This window comes from Balaenoptera physalus, assembly GCF_965194825.1.
Source record: "Balaenoptera physalus genome assembly, chromosome: X".
Classification (NCBI taxonomy): domain Eukaryota; kingdom Metazoa; phylum Chordata; class Mammalia; order Artiodactyla; family Balaenopteridae; genus Balaenoptera; species Balaenoptera physalus.
The window spans coordinates 94,220,554-94,233,359 of NC_138903.1; the positions used below are offsets into that span (position 1 = coordinate 94,220,554).

General features: G+C 50.8%; 1 protein-coding gene across 13 annotated transcripts in view; it reads right to left on the reverse strand.

The window, feature by feature from the left end:
- Nucleotides 1-11,479, reverse strand: part of LOC309652283 (uncharacterized protein) — a 32,787-nt gene extending 21,308 nt beyond the window's left edge. For 2 of the 13 annotated variants that reach the window (XR_014258647.1, XR_014258648.1), the window contains exon 1: nt 10,884-11,466. The gene's annotated coding sequence lies outside the window, so the exon portion shown is untranslated. Of the gene's footprint in view, nt 1-2,884; nt 3,110-5,552; nt 5,640-10,162; nt 10,357-10,883 lie in introns of those variants that run through there. The other 11 variants (XR_014258650.1, XR_014258651.1, XR_014258645.1 and 8 more) reach the window with 10 other exon arrangements.
- Nucleotides 11,480-12,806: the final 1,327 nt, after the last annotated feature.

Sequence of the window (12,806 nt, forward strand, 5' to 3'; positions counted from 1 at the left end):
GAATGCAAGTGTATGAGTCTCTCTATGTGTGAATGCACCAGCATGTTCCTGTGTGAAAAATGTGTGAGCATGTCCGCATGTGTGAACACGCTGATGTGAAAATGTAAGAGCGTGTGTAAGTATGTTCGTGCGTGAATGTGTCAGCATGTGAGTGTGTTTGTGTAAGTGGATAGAATGCTTATATGTGTTACAGATTTAATGTGTAAGTGTGAGTGAATGGGTGAGGATGCGGTTGAGTGTGTTTCTTTTTTTTCAGGACCCCACGTCCATACAGTGAACTGTACGGCACTGTGCAGAAAGAAGTTTTTATTTTCTATTGGCTCACAGCTGTCTTTAACCAGCTCTACAGCTAGGCCACATTATTCTCTGTGTATTACATCACACTGCTGCTATAGAAACATGTGTGACTCCTGTCATTCAACCCGCTGGCTTCACTGCAGGATAACTGCCCAGAAACTGAGCTGCAGAGAGAGAAGTGTGTTACTCCAAGCCTAATGCTTCAGAAAAGCAAAGTGCTATTGGGAATAATTGTCTGAATGACACCTGAGAAGTAAATGGGTTTCTGTGTTAGGGCAAATCCCAGACTCCAGCATTTAGGGTCGCTGTGAACAAGCCCCAGCAGTGTGCTATGTAGGGACAGGGGTTCCCATAAACACAGTCCTTTATTACAACCTTTCGGACCCCTCACATGCCTCTAGAGAATGGAAGCTGTGTAAGACAGTTAACAAACCCCAGCAGGGCCGGGGAGCCAGGGACCCCACCAATCCCAGGGTCATACGTCTCACTCTAGAAAATTCAGTGCCACTCAGGCAATTCCATCCCTTTTGGTGGAATCCGGAGGACCCTAAAGGGCCAGCACAGAGCCCTGCCCAAGGGCTCCCAGCTAAAACAGCAATTGGGAGCTGAAATGCAGTCCACATTCCCCTCATCGAGCCATGTGCCCTGGCACCGAAATGCAGCCCAGAAGCTGGGAAACTCATTCTACTTTACCTGCCCAGAGGGGCCGCCTTATGTGCTAGCATTGATCAGTGTGAGAACTCAGCTAAAGTATCCAAACATCTCTAAAAGGAAAATTAAAAGTGTTACAGACTGGGCTTCCCTGATGGTGCAGTGGTTAAGAATCCGCCTGCCAATGCAGGGGACACGGGTTCGAGCCCTGGTCCGGGAAGATCCCACGTGCTGCGGAGCAACGAAGCCCGTGCGCCACAACTACTAAGCCTGTGCTCTAGAGCCCGCGAGCCACAACGACTGAGCCCGTGTGCCACAACTACTGAAGCCCATGCACCTAGAGTCCGGGCTCCACAACAAGAGAAGCCACTGCGATGAGAAACCCGTGCACCTCAACAAAGAGTAGCCCTGGTTCGCCGCAACTAGAGAAAGCCCACGCGCAGCAACGAAGACCCAACACAGCCAAAAAATAAATAAAAGTAAATAAATTAAAAAAAAAAAGTGCTACGGACTGCATGTTTGCGTACCCTCCAAAATCATCTGGGAGGTAATTAGGCTTAGATGAGGTCATGAGGGTGGGCTCCCCATGATGGGATTAGTGCCCTTACAAGAAGAGGAAGAGACACCAGAACTCTCTCTCTTTCCACCATGTGAGCACACAGCCAGAAGGCAGTCATCAGCAAGCCAGGAAGAGAGCTCTCACCAGAAACCAAAATGTCCAGCCCCTTGGTTTTGGACTTCCCAGCCTCCAGAAGGATAAGAAATAAATGTCTGTTGTTGCCACTCAGTCTATGGGATATTTGTTATAGTGGCCAGAACTAAGACAAGAAGCCTCCAGAGAGGGTGCCTAAATCCCATCTTTGCAGTGATGACCTCAGCTCCATAACCTAACACTGTCCTCCCTGATGAGCTCAGGAAGGCAAGAAAAGTTGTGCGGGTAACCACTTCCCTTCCTCTTTGAACTTCACTGCTCCAGCTTCTCTCTCTCCCCAGTGTCTATCACAGGTTCAGGCTTCACAGGAAAGACGAAGCAAGGAAGAATAAAAAATGTCTCATTTATTCCTTCACTCCACGATATGGGAGTGCCGATGTCATACCAGGTGCTGGGCTGGGCAGAGCCCTCAGGCAGCTGCTTTTCACAACACTGTGGCTTCCAGTTCTCTTGCCCAGACTGGAAGCCGCTTTGCTAGCTTTCCCTGGCTCCTCCTCCTCCTCTTCTCACTGCCCCTTCCTTCTCAAGGGAAAATAAAGCTCCTATTTGAACCTGAACAGGACAAAGTTCCCAAGGCTTCTGCTTGTGAACTTGTGGGGGAAGAGGAAGAACGGGTTAAACCCTGAGGCTCTCCTCCACCTGACACACAAAGAGAGGTTCGACTCAGTCGAGTGGGAGGCCTCACAGGGAGATCTAGGGGTCCCTAAACTCTGAGGCACTTGGCCCAACCTACCTGAAGCCCTGCTTGAGAAGAGGAATGGGTGTGATGGCAGGTGACTCTCACAGGGTAGGTGCCACTGCCTGGATCCTGCTTGCGGCTGATAACCTCACAGACCTGGGGATGGACTCGGGCTCAACTTGCCCGTGGAGCAGGCAATGGTTCGAATGGGTTTTCAGTGCTCTTGACACTACCACTTATCTCTAGGCAGTGTTCTCCTTCCTGTCCTCACTGTTCTTTACCCTCATCCCTCATCCTCTCTGTCCTGACTTCTCTACTCAACTCTGTCCAGTGTCAGCTCTCATTCTCCTGCTGCCTCTTTCTTCCTTCGATTAAAGCAATTCAAAATGTAATCCGGTACGTTCACTCCTTGATTCCTAGAGTCTCACTCTCTTCCGGAATCAAGTTGCAAATCTCTACCCAGGTGCTCTTTTCTCCCAGCGTGACGCCCCCAGCAACTTTAACCTTGCCCCCGTGGTACCTATGGGCCCCTGGCAGATGCTCACCTTCCTCTTCTCCTGCCCCCCTGGGCTGAGCTTCCTTCCTCTCCAGAGCGTGCTGCAGTGGCAGGCCAGGCAGGGAAGATACCTCCTAGGACACCCACCTTGCACCAAAGCGTTCTGCTTTGTTCTCCGCTTCCCTCAGCCCTGCCACCCACTCCATTCAGAGAGCAGCTACCCCACCTACTGGCCTCCCTGCTCCCCAAATACACACACACACGCACACGCATGCGCGCACGCACGTGCGCGCACACACACACACACACACACGCGCGCGCGCGCGCGACATCCCCAGACTGAGCGCCTGCGGTGCCCCCGTCTGTCTAAAGAAAGTCCAAAGTTGTTCTTGCACTTCCCTCTTCATCGAATATTTGGCCAAATCTATCCAGGGACCCCCTTTTTCTCATATGTCCCAGGTCTGCATTCAAAAAAAGGTTAATGTAACCCACCCCCTCCCACCTTAGGCATCAGGTGTAAATAGATCAGAGTCTGAAAGATGGTGATGAGGTGCCTCAGAGATAATGCAGATTATCCACACCTGACAATCCCCAGAGCTTGGCCCTTGCCCCTGCTCCCTCCTTCTGGCCCTGGATGCCTGCTGAGATGCTATCTTGCTTAAAACAATGGGAGAATGTGCTTGGTGTTTTTAAACTGTGGTTGTTAGTCTCTGCTGAGGTACAGGAGAACGTGGAAAGGAGGAAATGAGGTAGCTACTCCCTGACACCTACCAGTGTTTGGCCCAACTGACCCAAACGATATCACACAAGGGGCAGGGGCTGTGCTCTAACACCTGAATTCCCCTATACCCAGCCCTCTAGCCCTCGCTCTCCTCCCTAAGGTCCCCACCTAGAGCCACTGCTGTCCTTGTAACGTAAGGCTACTGACGGAGCTTGCTTTCTGCTTTCTCCACCTCAGCCTCCCAGCCCCTAGGTACACACACACTCACCTCGGAACACCTTATCCCCTCACACGCTGGAGGGAACAATGCAGCAAAGGGAAAGCAACAGTCAAGTGACCCACCTCCAAAGCTCAGGGCCCAGGGCAATGGCCTTGGTTTTCAAGGTAGCTCTCAGGGCAAACATGATGCCCTCAATGGTCTACCCCCAAGTGCCAAATCCTCACAGCTGAGTGCTCTTTAGGGTGGAGGCACCGGATATTCAGAAGACTTGTATTCATTTCCACAAATATGAACTATGAGTGTTCATTAACCCCTTAGAGTTGCTATCTAGTTCAACCTCCCATAGAACCTCTAATTAATGTACCCTTTCTTTTCTCTGTCATTGGTTTAGGGTTCCTGGGTGTCCCCTGGGCCAAAGAATACTACTCCTGTTCTGTGGGCTTAGGGTAGGTTTCCTGTCACTTCAAGCTGTGTGGCTCAGGCTAGCTGCCCTTTCCACGGGGAAGGCTAGGAGGGAATACACAAAGGAACTGACTCATTGCCTTCGTGGTGGTTTGTATTTCTGTTTCTTTGCCATTTCTCATCTCTGCTCTAGAAATCTGAATGCTAGGCTAAAGGGTTTGGATTTTATTGGACAGCTAAAGTCATCAGAAGTTCTTGACATAATCAGGCTTGATTTATAAAGACCATGCTGATTGCAGTGTGCTGAATGGATTAGAGGGACCAACACTAATATTAGGGAGACGAGAGGTTGGGAGGTTGTTGCAGAAATTCCGTAGGAAGATGCCCAAGGCCTGATCTGGGGGTGGCTCACGATCAATAGAGAGATAAGAACAGAGTTGGGATGTTTTCTGGAGGTAGAACCAATACAGCCTGGTGGGAGTTGAAGGCTTGGGGGGCAGAGGGGCAAGCACCTGGGGCCCGGGTAGGTGAAGTAGACTGGACAGAGACCATGTGCTCAGTTTTGAACACACTCCATACGGTGAGTACTCGGGGTGCAGAGAAGGTGTGCTCAAGTGCCCTCCCCATAGAGCCTGACAGATGGAGCAGAGAATTCTACCTTGAGCACCACAGCGCCCTCCGGCCTGCACACCCATTTGTGGGTAGAGCTCCTCCACTCACACCAGGGAGTGTACTTCAGTTGTGGGACCTTCTCAAGGGAGTGTGGAGCGAGCAGAAGGCCTCTTGCATGTGAAGCCAGAGAAGTGGGAGAAATTCCAGGGTCGGAGCAAAAGGCCTGGAGGTTGGGAGGCCAGGAGTACCCCGACTGCAGGTCTCTGCAAGTCAGGAAGGTGGGATCTCGAGAGGCAAAGGTGTAGAGCCTGGGAGAAGGCCACTGGTGAGCTTACGTGGTGGGCTGCCTTCCTGTGTTTCAGCGCTACTCAACTTAACAGAAAAACCTCAGGTGTCTACACATGAATTTATCTACAAAACAGGAACAGACTTACAGACAGAGACAACAGACTTGGGGGTGCCAAGGCGGCGGCGGGGCGTGGTGTAGGGGAGGGAAGGATTGGGAGTTGGGGAGTAGCAGATGCAAACTCTTATATATACAATGGATAAACAACAAGGTCCTACTGTATAGAACACAGAGCGATATTCAATATCCTGTGATAAACCATCATGGAAAAGAATATGAAAAAGGATATATACATATATATAAAAAACTGAATCACTTTGCTGTGTACCTGAAAGTAGCACAACATTGTAAATCAACTATTCTTCACTAAAAAAAAAAAAAAAAAACCAACCCTCAAGCGCCTATAAGCGGTTTACCTCCAATATGTGGGCTCAGGTGGATACCATATCCCATCAGCATCCTGTCCAAGACCTTCTGAACCACTTTCATTTGCATAGATTTTGCTGAAACAGAGAAGTCACCGGTCATCAGGAAGGCCACATTGCTTCCCAGAGAGCAAACAGCAGAGAATACCGCAGCTGTCACCTTTCCAGGGCTTTCCCTTCTCCTGCACACATGCAGACACGTACAGTCATATGTGTACACATTCTCTCCCCCACCCCCTTCTCTCCCCACAGTGAGTCAGCCAGAAGCACCCAGTGAGGAAGACTCCTCCTCCCCCTCCCCAGCTTTTATCCAGAGGATGGGGCACAAAGACTGGGTCCATGTTACCAAGCAGGATGAGGGGCTGGGGGAAGCGGGGGCAGGCATTCTGGGAAGTGGAGAGGAGAGGAAGCAGGCAGGGGGCAGCCCTCAAAAATGCATTACCTCAACCCCCTAAAGAGCCCCAGTTTGTAATCAGCAATGGACACAGCTCTCCAGGTCGGTGGCTGTCCTTCCAGGGGCAGCTGATTGCCCCAGGAAAAGTACTCTTCCACCCTCACTGCCCTCCTGAGCTGAGCTAACAAGTCTACGCCCTCCAGCACAAAGTCACATTTCCCCACCTGGGCATTTTCTTGTCATACCCATGTCAACCTTGCTCTTGTACTCCTCTGTTTTTAGGGCTGGGCATATGGCTTGACACAGACAGAGCACCTTCTGGCCCTCGCCCAACAAAGTCATTTCACACTCTTAGGCCTCAAGGCTGTCTTCTCAAAGACGTTCATTCTGGGAGCTGGCATTTCTCTCACTAATCATGGATTTCCAGCCTGGAGACGTCTTGGCTGAGCATACGCAAGTAGCCAGCCAGAGCCCTGCAGACAGCTGGCCTTTCCAAAGCTCTCTGACGTGCTCACCCAACACACCTGAGACCTTCAGCAGGGCTGTTTCCTCCCAAAGGGCATGGGAATGGGAACAGGCCCTGAGCATCACTGTGATCCTAACGTACTCTCACACGTTGACCAAGGAACATCAGTCCCTGCAGTGTGTGTGTGTGTTCACTATATGTCCTATAAAGTCACCACAAGTAATGAATCAGTGACTAGTAAACCACTGCTCCTAGGGGAAATACAGGGTTAGGTTCCTGCGAGCCTCTGGTTACAACACTTTCATCAACCAATCAATATATTAACTTGTTTTATGTCTGTTTCTGTTTCAATTTACAATTTAATCCAATTAGAAATCCAGAATTTACTAAAAGAATTTATATTAACAAAATGCTAAAAGCACCTTCCAACAAAAAACTCTAGAATCTGTCCAAGTCTAAATCACTGGACACTCCCAGTAGTGTCTCCAGAGGTTCCTTCATTGTTGAGGCTTTAGTAACCTCTGCTCATGCCCCCTGGCATCTCTGGACCACACATGATGGCTGTAAGTTGCCCATGGGCTACCGAGGCAAGAAACTGCCCTTCTTGGCCTTGTATTATAAACCATTAGCGTGGCAACTGTCAGCCACATACCGGGCCATCCTCAAAACAGAGGTTCTCACAGACCCTGAGCCTGTGACCCTCTGTACCCAGGTGCCCAGTATGCCTTAGATCACGGAACCAGCACCCCAAAACCTCAGCATGTTTACTGAGGCCTCCTTGACACCAGATAGCTTTCTGGCATATCTTTCTTGCAAGAGGGCATGGCCTCAGCTGTCCTTAGTCCCTTGCCAGATGAGATAGTGGTAGAAGAAGTCACTCCTCTCCCAGACCTCTTGGCTACCTGGGGAGCCTCTTGGAATCAAGTGAGTGGGCAATATTGGGCATTGTACACTACATATGGTATTGTCACCATCATCCATATTACTGCTTTCGATCCCTTAACCAACATGCCTAGGATAGAGGACAGGACCAAAGGGTCAGCACAACTGACCAAACTACAGTCATTTAGTACTGGATGCCCTGGCTAACAAATGGGCCCATCTGTACATTTTTATAAACTCTTGGGCCATTGCCTAAACGTTGTCCCCTTTGAGGTAAAGAACTCTGGGAATCACTTGCCTCACAGATACCCAAAATATAGATCAAGATGTTAGGGACTGACAGAATGGCCATCATCAAAAAATCTACAAACAGTAAATGCTGGAGAGGGTGTGGAGAAAAGGGAACCCTCTTGCAATGTTGGTGGGAATGTACATTGATACAGCCACTGTGGAGAACAGTATGGAGGTTCCTTAAGAAACTAAAAATAGAACTACCATACGACCCAGCAATCCCACTACTGGGCATATACCCTGAGGAAACCATAATTCAAAGAGAGTCATGTACCACAATGTTCATTGCAGCTCTGTTTACAACAGCCACGACATAGGAGCAACCTAAGTGTCCATCAACAGATGAATGGATAAACAAGATGTGGCATATATATACAACGGAATATTACTCAGCCATAAAAAGAAACGAAATTGAGCTACTTGTAGTGAGGTGGACGGACCTAGAGTCTGTCACAGAGAGTGAAGTAAGTCAGAAAGAGAAAAACAAATACCGTACGCTAACACATATATATGGAATCTAAAAAAACCAAAAATGGTCATGAAGAACCTAGGGGCAGGACGGGAATAAAGACGCAGACCTAATAGAGAATGGACTTGAGGACATGGGGAGGGGGAAGGGTAAGCAGGGACAAAATGAGTGAGTGGCACGGACTTATATACACTACCAAATGTAAAACCGAAAGCTAGGGGGAAGGAGCCGCAGAGCACAGGGAGATCAGCTCGGTGCTTTGTGACCACCTAGAGGGGTGGGATAGGGAGGGTGGGAGGGAGGGAGATGTAAGAGGAAAGAGATATGGGGATATATGTATATGTATACCTGATTCACTTTGTAATAAAGCAGAAAGTAACACACCAGTGTAAAGCAATTATACTCCAGTAAACATGTTGGTAAAAAAATAAATAAATAATGATATGGACTGGGACTTCCGTGTTGGCGCAGTGGTTAAGAACCCGCCTGCCAATGCAGTGGAAATGGATTCGAGCCCTGGTCCCGGAAGATCTCACATGCCGCGGAGCAACTAAGCCCGTGCGCCACAACTACTGAGCCTGAGATCTAGAGCCCGCGAGCCACAACTACTGAGCCCGCATGGCACAACTACTGAAGCCCGCGCACCTAGAGCCCGTGCTCCATAACAAGAGAAGCCACTGCGGTGAGAAGCCAGTGTACCTCAACGAAGAACAGCCCCCATTCGCCGCAAGTAGAGAAAGCCCGCGCGCAGCAACGAAGACCCAACACAGCCAAAAGTAAAATAAAAAAAAAAAGATGTTATGGACTGAATTCTGTTCCCCCAAAATTCGTATGTTGAAGCCGTAACCCCGAATGTGGCTATATTTGGAGATATGGCCTTCAAGGTTAAACGAGGTCATAAGCTTGAAGCTCTAATCCAATAGGGGGGGTATCCTTATAAGAAGAGCAACAGACGCCACAGAGCTCGCCCTCTCCCCACACTGAACAAAGAAAAGGCCATGTGAGGACACAGTGAGAAGACAGTTGTCTGCCAAGGACAAAGGGTATAAATACCTCACCAGGGTATAAATTCTTTTTTTTTAAATAAATTGATTTATTTACTTTTGGCTGCATCGCGTTCGTTGCTGCGCGGGCTTCCTCTAGTTGCGGCGAGTGGGGGCTACTCTTTATTGTGGTGCACGGGCTTCTCGTTGCGGTGGCTTCTCTTGTTGCAGAGCACGGGCTCTAGGCGTGCAGGCTTCAGTAGTTGTGGCACATGGGCTCATCAGTTGTGGCTCATGTGCTCTAGAGCACAGGCTTAGTAGTTGCGGCGCACGGGCTTAGTCGCTCCGCGGCATGTGGGATCTTCCCGGACCAGGGCTCGAACCTCTGTCCCCTGTATTGGCAGGCAGATTCTTAACCACTGGGCCACCAGGGAAATCTGGGATATAAATTCTTTTAGCAAATTCTAGATTTCCAACTGGATTAAATTCTGGACCGCTGTATCAATTTACATTCTTTCCTCCCTCTGTATCCAAGTTTTTTGATTTCTTTCTTTCTGATTCCATTTGCTTGTTTGTTTGTCACTGGATATAGTTTGTGTGTGTGTGTGTGTGTGCGGGTGGGGGGGGTGTCCTGCCTAATCTGCTCATATTTATAGATTTCTTCCTTCAGACAGCATCAAATCAGTTTCATAAGGGTTAGGGGCCTCTCCTGTGGCAATGGTTGCTTAATAAGTTTTAAGGACTCTGGCTTAAGCTGGGTTTAATTTCATCACCGTGTCACAAAAGTGCCATGGTTGCTCTTCCCTATCATTAGGATGATCAGGATTTTCACTGCAACACAGGCATAGGCAACAGAGTGGCACAGCAGAAGATTGCTGGGCCCCCAAGCCAGAGGTGGGTGGACTGAAAACATCTTCTGCTAGGGTGCTGCCACTTGCGCTGCATGGAATTATTATTATTATTATTTTGTCTTTTCTCTCTGTACAAATTCCCTCAGAATATTTTAGATTTCTAGCAGTGCAAATTTACAGCTGTGGGTTTTATCTCCATCTAATCATGAGTGGTCCAGACCTTCTGGGTGGTTATGGGGACAGGGTCGGAGGCCCAGTGACCCACCTCTTGGGCAGCCCAGGAGAGGAGGACATCGCAGGCCATGCAGGACACATGGGGGTTGCATTCTGGAACAGCGTGAACCAGAAGGGTCTGTGGGAAGCGGGCTTTGCAGTATCACGAGGGTGAGGTACCCCCTGGTTCCTAAGCAAGGATGTGATTGGCTTGCTTGAATCGTTCTGCTGGCTGACAAGGAAACACTATTCAGGGATAATAAGCAGGAATGCATCTGGTGCATTTAATAAGAAGGGTTGTTGCTAGAGGACCCTATCTGGCGGAGCAGAGTGGGGAGCGGAATCTGGGATTAGGCCGGTCGAGGCCCTCCCAGTTTTACCAGCCGTCAACTCAGCACACAATACTGCCTTTAGCCCTCACCGCACCATCACCCCCTCCCCGCGCACTCACACACAGGGGCCAGTATACCTGGCTGAGGAGAACTCAGTCCCTGGAGATGGAGGGGTGGACCCGGGGGCGGTAGTTCCCCGAACCCCGCCACTTCAGCGCTATTAGGCACCACAGCAACAGAGGGGCTGAAGCAAGGGGGCTCCATCGCAGCTGGTCGTCCCCATCCCCACCACCAACTCCTCTAGGGACTGGCCAGCAGGCAGCGCGCGTGGGCAGCGGTTCAAAAGCGCAGGCCCACATCGGCTCCAGCCGTCTCCTGCTAAGAGGTCGCCCACTCACCCACCGCCCTCCCAGCTCATGGCAGCCTGGCGACCCCGCTTACCAATCGAAGAAGTCCAGAACGACGTCAGGAACATCAGACGAGGAGAGCTTAGAAATCAAAGCGGAATTTCCAGCTGGGTTTCGGGTCGTCGCCCTCCAAGGGCCGGGTCCTGATGAGCAGCAGGAGCACAGCGGCCCGCCGCATGTCGGGACGCCATAGCTCCGACCTTCGGAGAACCCTGGAGACCGCTGCGGACCGGGAGGAAGAGAGACGACGGGGGGGAGCGGGATAACCAAGAGGAGCGGGGCGCGGACCTCGTGCTTCGGCCAAGAGCCACCTGTAAGGTGAGAACATCGAGGCCAAGGGGAGTGGGGAGGGTGGGGGTCGACCAGCGGCCCTGAGCAAGGGAGCGGCAAGAAGAGCAGCAGCCCAGCAGCTTCACTCCACGCAGCAACCGGACCACGCACCCAGCCGCTGCCCCAGAGCGCGGGGTCTGAAGCACGTCCGGCTGCCGCTGGGCGGGCCCCAAGCCCGGCGCACAACTGGCTCCGCCCACCCCGACGGCAAGCGAGCTTAGCCAATCCGGCAGGCGCCGGGACCCATTGAACGAGATGCGCGGTCCCGCCTCCTACCACAGCCCGTGCGCCGCCCAGCCCTCTGCTCCTTCTGGCGTCCGGAGTCATTCCTTGGTCAGCCCCAGCTCCAGCTCCCTGGCAGCTGGAGAGCTGGGCCGGGGGGTCGGCGGCGTGGGGCACCCCGCCCTGCGCCTCCCCTCCGCAAAAACGCAAAATGTGCTTTTCACCTGAAACAGCGTATGCCCAAGAGTTTGCTTTTTGTGGTGAAAGGAGTAATTTGACCGCCCGGGCTGAATCTGCAGTTTGAAAGATCTGGACACCTTTGAGGAATCAGGACATAGTTGACTGGTGGTCATTCCCAGACCCTCGGGCCTCCAGTGAACCAGAGCGCCTGTCCTCTGGAAGGGATAGAGGAGGTTCAACCTGTGCATTTCGTGGCCCGGCTCTGGCCCGTCATCAGGACAGAAATTGGGCTCCGGGAGCCCCCCTCCCATAGCTAAGGGATGCACAGTTGAAGTGAGGGTTCTTGGCTGACAGCATTGAAGGGGAAAAGAAGGCAAAGGTCAGTGTATCGGATCTTCAAGGCAGTGAGCCCCCGGAGAGCAGGCCACTGTAATGCTCCAGCATTCTGGCCCCAGCATGTGGGGGAAAAAAGCCTTACATTTTTGCTAGAGGCCTTCTCTTCTTTCCGCTACCCTGAACGTTGCCACAGAGAATAGAAATATCTCAGAGCAAGAGGAAATGCTTCCACTCATTCACTACCCTTCGTCCTTCCCATCTTGGTACCTTGATGAAGCAAGGTCAGAAAGAGGCTTCTTCAGAGCACATAAGCCAGATGGGCAATGAACAGATAAACCTCAGTCATGTTCACCAGCGCTGGACCTCGTGAGGCATGCCATTTAAAAGTGTTGAAATCAAAATGGATTTCAGGTTCACTCTTGGTCAACTAGAATATTCAAACAAACATTCTCCCCCTTCCCCTTTCCTTCAGTATTTGGTGAGAAGAGCTGGGACTGCTTGTGCCCAGCGTATTGCAAAGCTCTAGTTGCATGGAACTTCCTGGGGTGGCTGAGTGTTTTGTACAGCTAAAAACTGAACTCTTTACCCCACCTCGACCCCTTCTCAAGCACCCCACTTTTTCTTTTTAACCATTTTAGAATCACACGTTTTTTAAATGTTTCTCTTGATTTCCTTCCTTCTCTTCACCAGCAGAGCATCTTCACACCTTCGTTTCCCCTCTCCTTTCCCCCTCTTTTTCCTTCTATTGCAGTAAGTGCTTTCTTCTCACTTACGGGGCGGAGCCACATAGAACTAAGCCACATACTTACGTGGGGGATCCCTCTATAACTAACCATCACAACAGCAGTGGGTCAGCTGAGCCCAGCCCTACTGCTCTTAATCCTGCACC